Genomic DNA, 10,952 nt, shown 5'->3' on the forward strand with positions numbered 1-10,952 from the left:
TGCTCTAGATCTCTAACTGCTCTGTGCCTTTCTTTCCCCCTTTCCTCAGAGAAATAAAATGTGAGTTTTCTTAGTCCAAGAGACAAGACAAAAGAGTGGGAATTATACCTGACTCTGTTAATGATGGTAGGTTGTTCACATGTAGGGTTTGATAGGAAAGCTACCCTGAGTGTGTTTCCCTTCTGGGAGAGCTCAAACACTCTGAATAACCATAAGCCTGCGTGTGGAAGTCTTGGGAGGGGGGTGGCTTTCTGGGTTAGTAGTCACAAATTCAACTCCTTCAGAAGGTTATAGGTATTTCAGAGCAGTGCTATTAGTGTGGAGGACTTCAAGACCTTGGGGACAAAGAAGACTCAGCAGAAATAGATAACTTGATTATTTATGGGCTATTATGAGTCCCCCTATATGTCATCTATATTTGTATATGGATTCGCATGAGTCTTTTACATTTTATGTATCATATTTGAGGTGGGAGGAAAAAGTCTGTCTTATCCCCAGTATTTGAATTGTTACCTCGAGTATTTGATGGACTCTACAGGGCCTTCTTGCCTCTATATGTAGAGTTCTAGGTATGAATTATATTTGGAGACTTTCCCATAGTAAACTCCAGGAAAAGGGTTAATGAACCAAATAATTATTTATATATTTTTAACTCAGTTCCTAAGCGTGTCTCATTCCTGTAGACCTGGAGTTTGGGAATGTGAGCCAGAGATTCCATCTATTTTTTATAAAGACTTTTACGACTTCTAATACTAATAAGAGCTTGCATCCACAATGTACTTTATAGACTACAGAACACTTTCACTATTTCAGCATTACTATATGTAAACCAATTTTGGATCTCTGTTTTTGCCCAGAAGATTCATCACTTTAAACTTCAAAGTCATCAAGTTGAAAGTTAGCTGATAACTATCAAAACTTCTCATAACTGTTTCTACCACCACTTCTTTGTGTATTCCATATCACACAGATGAAAATGTATTGTCTGCCTCTGAGGTCATAATCAATGGTCTGGTCAGTGACTTTGCCTACAGATGGCACAGGCAGAGTTAGCTGAGCTCTATGCTACTTCATAGCTCAGCAGAGGCTGAGCTCTCTGCTCAGGCTTCTGCCTACCAGGAGGAAATCAGTGGTTGAGAAAAAAAAAAGAGCTATGAATCCCTTTACCTCTGCTCCAGGTCCTCAGTGGGAACGTCTCTCTTTAGTAACAAGAGAAAACAAAGACCAGCACAGTTACTGAGCTCTATGCTACTTCCTTTCTCCCCAAGCTAACTCAGCAGCTGCCAGTAACCTTTTTCTCTCCCCTACAGAGACGAACTCTATCAAGTTGTTGTGGTTGTTGTTTGTCCTTCGTTCTTGAAGTTAAGCCACGCCATAAGCGCATCTCAGTTTTCTCATGAAGCACAAGTGAGGAGAAAGAGGAGAGATTTGAATGTAAGCTAAAGGTATTGCCTCCTGAATGAAAGGTCATTAGGGTACCTTTCAGTGAATCACTGTACCAGGCAGTGATCTAAGTTTGAGATACGGGTTTTTGAAAAATCTCTCTCACCTAATCATCTTCTGAACCATTATATTCAATTCTGTTAATAAGGGTAGGTAGACTAAAATATCTCATGTTTCAGTCACAAAAGCTAAGGAATAAAAAAAATTCTCAAGTGACCTTGGGCAAATTGTTTTCCTTCCCAGGGTCTCAACTCTTTTTATTTGCAAAACCAGAAGATTGGACAATCATGACACTGATGAAGATAGAATTATCGAATCCTTAGAAATGCAATGAGTTTTGCCCAAGTCCCTCATTTTATAACCAATGAAACTGAGGCTCAGAGAAATTACCATGGTTTCCCCAAGGTCTTACAAATGGAGAAAGAGCCAGGAAAATAACCCAGGTCTTCCAAGTTCCAATCAAGTGTTCATTATGACACACAATGCCATACTGACTTAAGACCACTAAGGCTGATAGAACAACCCCATAAGGTTGGATTGTTATAGATACCCTGAGAGTTTTGTCTGCATATATTTGTAAAGAATCAAGTTGCAATTATCTCTACTAACACAATCTTTGAAGAAAACATCTAATTGGCTACAGATTTAATGATGCAGTAGTATAATCAGACATGAAGCATTGGCTTTTCACAGTGGTGAATGATGCAGTCAGGCCTAAAGTCCAAGTGGAGTTAAAAGGGGAGACCAAGAGTTTCTATCCAGAAGCGTCTTCTATAGTCTTGAACAAGATGCAGGGAATTGCTAAAACTTAGCTTGGGAAGACTATCACAAATGCTGTTGTCATGTACCAGCCTACATCAATGATTCCCAATACCAGGCCACCAAAGATGCTGGAACCATTACTAGTCTCAATGCTCCAAAACATCAATGAGCCAACTACTGCTGTTATTGCTTATGGCTTGGACAAAAATGTGTTGACCTTTGACCTTGGAAATGCTGTGTCTCCATCCTTACCGTTGAAGGTGGCATCTTTGAAATCAAGTCCACAGCTGGGAACACCCACTTGGGTGAGGAAGACTTTGACAACCACATCAACAACCATATCATTGCTGAGTTCAAGTGAAAACACAGGAAAGACATCAATGAAAACAAGTGGGATATTTATCATCTGTGCACCAATTGTGAACGTGCAAAACACACCCTCTCTTCTAGTACCCAGGCCAGTATTGAGATAGAGTCTCTTTATGAAGGTATTAACTTATAAACTTCTATCACCCATGCCTGTTTTGAAAAGATGAATGCTAATCTCTTCTGTGGCAGACTGGACCCTGTGGAAAAGGCCAGCCTAAGAGATGGCAAGCTAGATAAATCACAGATTAATGACATCATTACAAATGACTAGTGAACTGTACCTTTCATTGAATAGAGACATTGTGTTTGGGAAATGGCAAACATTGTTTAATGACCTCATGCTTCTCCCTGGGCAAAAAAAAACTCTTTTAAGCACGAATATTTGTTGAGTGATTTTTATGACTTTTTTATGAATCATGGAAACCTATAGTCTCTCAAAATTGAGTCAAAGATCACCCAAAGGATACTGACAAAACTCACGGTGAAATACATTAGATACAGGGAATTACACAGTGGGTAGGGGGCTGGGGAGTAGTTTGAAGGGTGTCATAAAGAAATTTGTGATTGATAGGTGGTTCCACTTGGATCCCCAAAATTCAAAAGCTTTTGCAGGACTTCTTCAATGGTGACAACGTTCACAAGAGTATCAATCCTGATGAAGCTGATGCCTATGGTACAGCTATCCAGGCTACCATCTTGTCTGGAGACAAATCTGAGAACGTGCAGGACTTTTCTGCTGTTGGACATCACTCCTCTTTCCCTTGGAATTTAAACTGCTAGTGGAGTTACGCCATTTCTTTTTTTTTTATTTTTTTTCCCAATTGAGTGTCTATTTTATTCCTTCCTTAAGCCAAATCCGATGAGAGTAAGATTCATTCATTCCCTCTTACCTCCCCCCTCTTCCCCTGTATGGTAAAAGCTTTTTCTTCCCTCTTTTATGTGTGATAATTTACCCAACTCTACCTCTCCCTTTCTCCTTCTCCCTGTGTAATCCTCTCTCACCCTTTAATTTTATTTCTTAGATAACATTCCTTCATATTCAACTCACCATGTGCCCTCTGTCTATATATATATTCCCTCCTACTACCCTAATACTGAGAAAGGTTTTACAAGTTACAAATATCATCTTTCCACATAGGAATGTAAACAGTTCAACTTTAATAAATCTCTAATGATTTCTCTTTCCTGTTTACCTTTTCATGCTTCTCTTGAGTCTTGTATTTGAAAATCAAATTTTCTATTTAGCTCTGGTCTTTTCATCAAGAATGCTTGAAAGTCCTCTATTTCACTGAATATCCATTTTTTCCCCTGAAGAATTATACTCAGTTTTGCTGGGTAGGTGATTCTTAGTTGTAACCCTAGTTCCTCTGACCTCTGGAATATCATATTGCAAGCCCTCCAATTCCTTAATGTAGAAGCTGCTAAATCCTATGTTTTCCTGATTGTGTTTCTGCAATATTTGAATTGTTTCTTTCTGGCTGCTTGCAATATTTTCTCTGTGGCCTGAGAACTCTGGAATTTGGCTATAATATTCCTAACAGTTTTCCTTTGGGGATCTCTTTCAGGAGAAGATTGGTGGATTCTTTCAACTTCTATTTTACCCTCTGGTCCTAGAATATCAGGGAAGTTTTCCTTGACAATTTCTTTTTTTTTTTTTTAACATTCCTATTAAACATATTTTCACATTAGTGATGTTGTAAGGAAGAATTAGAATTAGTAGGAGGAACCACCAGAAAGAGGAAACAAAACAAAACAGAAAAAAAAAAGCAAATAGTATGCTTTGATTTGCATTCAAACTCCACAGTTCTTTCTTTGGATGTGGATAGCATTTTCTATCATGAGACCTTTGGAGATGTCTTAGATCCATGCATTGCTGAGAATGGCTAAGACTATCAATGTTAGTCATTGCACAAAGTGGTTGTTATTGTGTACAATGTTCTCTTGGTTCTTCTCACTTCACTCAGCATCAGACCATACAACTCTTTCCAGGTTTTTCTGAAGTCAGCTTGTTCATCATTTCTTATAGCACAATAGTATTCCATTACATTCATATACCACAGCTTGTTCAGTCATTCCCCAATTGATGGGCATCCTCTGAATTTCCAATTCTTTGCCACCACAAAAAGAGCTGCAATAAATATTCTTGTACATGTGGGTCTTTTTCCCATTTCTATGATCTCTTTGGGATACAGTCCTAGAAGTACTATTGCTTGGTCAAAGGGTATGCACATTTTTATGGCCCTTTGGGCATAGTTCCAAATTGCTGTCCAAAATGATTGGGTCATTTCACAACTCCACCAACAATTCATTAGTGTTCCAATTTTCCCACATCTTCTCCAATATTTATCATTTTCTTGTTTTGTCATCTTTGCCAATCTGATAGGTGTGATGTGGTACCTCAGAGTTGTTTTGATTTGCATTTCTCTAATCAATAGTGATTTAGAGCATTTTTTTCATATGACTATAGATGGCTTTAATTTCTTCATCTGAGAACTGCCTGTTCATATCCTTTGACCATTTATCAATTGGGGAATGACTTGTATTCTTATAAATTTGAGTTAATTCTCTATATATTTTAGAAATGAGGCCCTTATCAGAGACACTGATTATAATAATTCTTTCCCAGCTTTCTACTTCCCTCCTAATCTTGGTTGTACTAGCTTTGTTTTCCCAGCAGTTTTTGTCAGAGTGCTTATCCCGGAAGCTGGGGTCTTGGGGTTTAGCAAATAGTAGATTACTGTAGTCATTGACTACCATGTCTTACATACCTAACCTATTCCACTGATCTATCATTCTATTTCTTAGCCAGTACCAAGTAGTTTTGATGATTGCTGCTTTATAATACAATTTAAGATCTGGTATAGCTAGGCCACCTTCCCCTGCATTTCTTTTCTTCAGTTCCTTTGATATTCTGGACCTTTTGTTATTTCAAATAAATCTTATTATTTTTTCTAGCTCTATAAAATAATTTTTTTGGCAGTTTGATTGGTGTGGTACTGAATAAGGTAGGTGGAATTGTCATTTTTGTTATATTAGCTCAGCCTACCTACGAGCAGCTGATGTTTTTCTAATTATTTAGATCTGGCTTTATTTGTGTGAAAAGTGTTTTATAATTGTGTTCATATAGTTCCTGGGTTTGTTTCAGTAGGTAGACTTATAAATATTTTATAATGTTTATAGTAACTTTAAGTGGAATTTCTCTTCCTTATCTCTTGCTGTTGGGTTTTGTTGGTAATATATAGAAATGCTGATGATTTATGTGGGTTTATTTTATAGCCTGCAATTTTGCTAAAGTTGTTTATTATTTCAAGTAGTTTTTTACTTGATTATCTAGGATTCTCTAAGTATATCATCATATCATCTGCAAAGAGTGATAGCTTTGTTTCTTCTTTGCCTATTCTAATGCCTTCAATTTTTTCTTCTTCTCTTATTGCTAAAGCTAACGTTTCCAGTACAATATTGAACAACAGTGGTGATAATGAACATCCTTCTTTCACCCATGATCTCATTGGAAATGCTTCTAGCTTGTCCATATGATATATGATGCTTTCTGAAGGTTTTAGGTAGATGCTATTTATTATTTTAAGGAAGACTCCATTTATTCCTATGCTCTCTAGTGTTTTAATAGGAATGGGTGTTGTATTTTGTCAACAGCTTTTTCTGCATCTATTGAGATGATCATGTGGTTTCTGTTAGTTTTGATATTGATATGATCAGTTATGCTGATAGTTTTCCTAATATTGAACCAGCCCTGCATTCCTGGTATAAATCCTACCTGGCCATAATGTATCATTCTTGTGATAAGTTGTTGTAATCTATTTGCTAATATTTTATTTAAAATTTTTGCATCTATTTTCATTAGGGAAATTGGTCTATAATTTTCTTTCTCTGTTTTGACTCTTCCTGGTTTAGGTATCAGCACCACATTTGTATCATAAAAAGATTTTGATGAAACTACTTCTTCACCTATTTTCCCAAATAGTCTATATAGTATTGGAATTAATTGTTCTTTAAATGTTTGATAGAATTCACTTGTAAATCTATCTGGCCCTGGAGATTTTTTCCTAGGAAGTTCATCAATGGCTTGTTCAATTTCTTTTTCTGAGATGGGGTTATTTAAATATTTTATTTCCTCTTCTATTAATCTAGGCAATTTATGTTTTTTAAATATTCATGCGTTTCACTAAGATTGTCAAATTTATTGGCATACAATTGGGCAAAATAGTTCCTAATTATTGTTTTAATGTCCTCTTCCTTGGTGGTGGATTCACCCTTTTCATTTTTGGTACTGGTAATTTGGTTTTCTTCTTTCTTTTTTTAAATCAAATTAATCAAAAGTTTATCTATTTTATTATTTTTTTCATAGAACCAGCTCTTAGTTTTATTTATTAGTTCAATAGTTTTCTTAATTTCAATTTTATTAATTTCTCCTTTAATTTTCAGTATTTCTAATTTAGTGTTTAATTGAGGATTTTTAATTTGTTCTTTTTCTAGTTTTTTTAGTTGTATGCCCCATTCATCGATCTCCTCTTTTCTATTTTATTCATGTAAGTATTTAGAGTTATAAAACTTTCCCTAAGAGCTGCTTTCACTGCATCCCATAAGTTTTGGTATGTTGTTTTATGCTTGTCATTCCCTTGAATGAAGTTAATGATTGTTTCTATGATTTGTTGTTGGACCCATTCATTTTTTAGGATTAGATTATTTAGTTTCCGATTATTTTTAGTCAATCTTTCTATGGCCCATTGTTACATATAATTTTAATTGCATCATGATCTGAAAAAGATGCATTTAATATTTCTGCCTTTCTGCATTGGACTGTGAGGTTTTTATGCTCTGGTACATGGTCAGTTTTTGTGTATGTGCCATGTACCACCAAGAAAAAAAGTATATTCCTTTCTGTCCCCATTCAATTTTCTCCAGAGGTCTACCATACCTAACTTTTCTAATATTCTATTCACTTCCTTAATTTTTTTCTTGTTTATTTTGTGGTTAGATTTATTTAGTTCAGAGAGGGGGAGGTTGATGTCCCCCACTAGTATAGTTTTAATTTCTGTTTCTTCCTGTAATTCCCTGAACTTCTCCTCTAAGAATTTGGATGCTGTACCATTTGGTGCATATATGTTTAGTAATGATATTACTTCATTGTCTATGGGGCCTTTTAGCAGGATGTAGTTTCCTTCCTTATCTCTTTTGTTAAGATCTATTTTTGCTTTTGCTTGGTCTGAGATCAGAATTGCTACCCCTGCTTTTTTTTTTAATTTCAGCTGAAGCATAATATATTCTACTCCAGCCTTTTACCTTTACCCTGTGTGTGTCCCACTGTTTCAGATGTGTTTCCTGTAAACAACATATTGTAGGATTATGGTTTTTAAACCATTCTGCTATCCGCTTCCATTTTAGGGAGAGTTCATCCCATTCCCATTCACTGTTATGATTACTATCTCTGTCTTTCTCTCCATTCTATTTCCCCCATTTATACTTTTCTTTCTCCTTTCTCTCTTTTCTTCCTCACTAGTGTTTTGCTTTTGACCACCACCTCCTTCAGTCCCGCCTCCCTTCTATTAGCACCTTCCCTTTTCTTCCCCTTTGCACTTACTACTTCTTCCCTCCCTTCTATACTCCCTCCCCTTTCTTTCCCCTTTTCCCTTCTATTCCCTATAGGACAAGTTAGATTTCTATACCTAACTGATTATGTTATTCCCTTCTTGAGCTAAATCTTATGAGAGTAAGATTCAAACAATGCTTATCTCCCTCCCTTCTTTCCCACTACTTGTAATAGGTTTTTGTGCCTTTTCCTGTAAAGTAGTTTACCCTTATCTGCCTCCTCCTTTCTTTTTCTCTCAGTACATTTTCTTAGTTAGATCAGATTAATCCACTTACTTAGATCCATTTAACCCACTTGATTAGATTTTTTTATCATTACATCAAAGTCAGCTTATACCCATCCCCTCTATGTATATTAAAATGGTATAATAACAATACAGTTCTCAAGGGTTACAAGTGTCATCTTCCCTTGTAGGGATGGAAACAGTTTGCCTTTATTAATAACATGCTGTTGTTGTTTTCTATCCCATTTACCTTTTTATATGTCTCTCTTAAGTCTTGTATTTGAAGATCAAATTTTCTGTTGAGCTCTGGTCTTTTTATCAGGAAGATAAAAGCCCTCTATTTCATTGAATGTCCATCTCCTCCACTGAAAGATCATGTTCATTTTCGCTGGGTAGTTGATCCTTGATTATAATCCAACCTCCTTTGCCTTATGGAATATCGTATTCCACACCCTACAGTCTTTTAATGTAGAAGCTGCAAAGTCCTGTGTAATCCTGATTGTGGTTCCATGCTATTTAAATTTTTTCTTTCTGGCTGCTTGCAGTATTTTCTCTTTGACCTGGTAATTTTGGAATTTGGTTACTATATTCCTTGGAGTTTTCAATTTTGGGATCTTGATTAGTGCATTCTTTGTGTGAATATTTTACCCTCTAGTTCTAGGACTTCAGGGCAGTTTTCCTTGATAACTTCCTGAAAGATGCTGTCCAGGCTCTTTTTTTCCTTGTGATTTTCAGGTAGACCAATACTTTTTAAATTGTCTTTCATGGATCTCTTTTCCAGGTCAGTTGTTTTACCAGTGAGGTATTTTACATTTTCTTCCATTTTTTCATTCTTTTGTTTCTGTTTGACTCATTCTTGCTCTCTCATAGAGTCATTAGGTTTCATTTGCCCAATTCTAATTTTTAACAAATTATTTTCTTTTATTAAATTTTGTACCTCCTTTTCCATTTGACTCATTTTATTTTTTAAGGAGTTTTTCTTCTCAGTGGGTTTTTTTGTCTCCTTTTCCATTTGGCCAATTATGCTTTATAAGGAGTTGTTTTCTTCAGTGTACTTTTTTTTTTCATTTGGCCAATTGTATTTTTTAAGGACTTGTTTTCTACAGTTAATTTTTGTCCTTCCTTTTCCAAGCTATTGACTCTTGCAAACCTCTCTCTCATTTCTTTTCCCAATTTTTCTTCTACCTCTCTTATTTGACTTTTAAAATCCTTCTTGAGCTCTTCCAAGAAGGCTTTTTGGGCTTCAGACCATTTCGTATTCCCTTTTGAGGTTCCAAATGTGTTGTCCTTTTCAGAATTTTTGCCTTGATTTTCACTGTCCCTGTAATAAGAATCTATGGTACGTTTCTTTTTGCTCATGGCGTTTGCTTATTTCCTGACCTTTATAAAAAATTGAGCTCTCCTGCTGGGGAGCAGGGGCACTGACCCAAGCTTCTTCTGTTGGGAGCCTGGGGCCTGGTCACTGGCTTTGTGTACTGGGGCCTCAGATGCTGGCAGTTTGATGCTGTAGGGTTCTGGCAGGTTACTTGGTATTGGACTAGAGTCAGCAACACTGGAACTTTAGGGATAGGATTGGGTAGTCTGGCCCCTGGAGGTTGCCTACTCACCTGGGCCTTTCCTTTCCCTCCTTTCACTTTCTTTGGCTCCTTTCAGATGGATGTTTCACTGCTGCAGGATGTTTCTCCACCTGGGGCTTTCCCTCTTGGAGCACTTCTCAGAGTTTTGCTGAGGCTCTGGGAGACTTGATTGCTTTAGAACACCGAGCCATGTGGTGAATTTCTGAGTTGATTTCCACTGGTTCCCCTGCCTATACTGAGGGACTCGGGGATCCTAGTGTTGGTGTTTCCCTGCTCTACCACCTGGGCTTCAGCATCTCTCCCTGGTATGCTGAGATGGGGCTTTCTGCTAACTTGCTGGGAGCCTCCTGTTCTGTACTGCTCCCCTTCCCCCAGGGCAAAAGGGGCCTTTCCCATTAATCTCTCAAACTACCTGGGCTACCAGACTGCTGCACCCTGTCTTTCTTCTAGTTCAACTGTTTCAGGATTTTTCCCTGGGGCAATATTTTCTTGGCTTTTAGAGGTTAATAAGGGAGGGAAGAGTGACTCACCTCTTACTCCACCATCTTGGCTCCCAGAAGTGGAACTCCTTGATAATTTCCTGAAAAATGATGTCTAGGCTCTTTTTTTGATCATGGCTTTCAGGTAGTCCAATAATTTTTAAATTCTCTCTCCTGGATCTATTTTCCAGGTCAGTTCTTTTTCCAGTGAGATTTTTTACATTGTCTTCTATTTTTTCCATTCTTTTGGTTTTGTTTTACAATCTCTTGATTTCTCATAAAGTCATTAACTTCCATTTCCTCCATTCTAATTTTCAAGGAATTATTTTCTTCAGTGAGCTTTTGGACTTCCTTTTCCATTTGGCCAATTCTTCTTCTTCTTCTTCTTCTTCTTCTTCTTCTTCTTATTCTTCTTCTTCTTCTTCTTCTTCTTCCTCCTCCTCCTCCTCTTCCTCTTCTTCCTCTTCCTCTTCTTCCTCTTCCTCTTCTTC

The 10,952-nt window shown here is 37.0% G+C and overlaps 1 pseudogene; it reads left to right on the forward strand.

Annotated features, from left to right (window-relative positions):
* The first annotated feature begins 2,028 nt into the window (after positions 1–2,028).
* LOC114026177 overlaps positions 2,029–10,952 on the forward strand; it is an 11,038-nt pseudogene continuing 2,114 nt past the window's right edge.

The sequence above is a fragment of the Vombatus ursinus genome, unplaced genomic scaffold (genome assembly GCF_900497805.2).
Source record: "Vombatus ursinus unplaced genomic scaffold, bare-nosed wombat genome assembly UNPS02014833.1, whole genome shotgun sequence".
NCBI lineage: Eukaryota > Metazoa > Chordata > Mammalia > Diprotodontia > Vombatidae > Vombatus > Vombatus ursinus.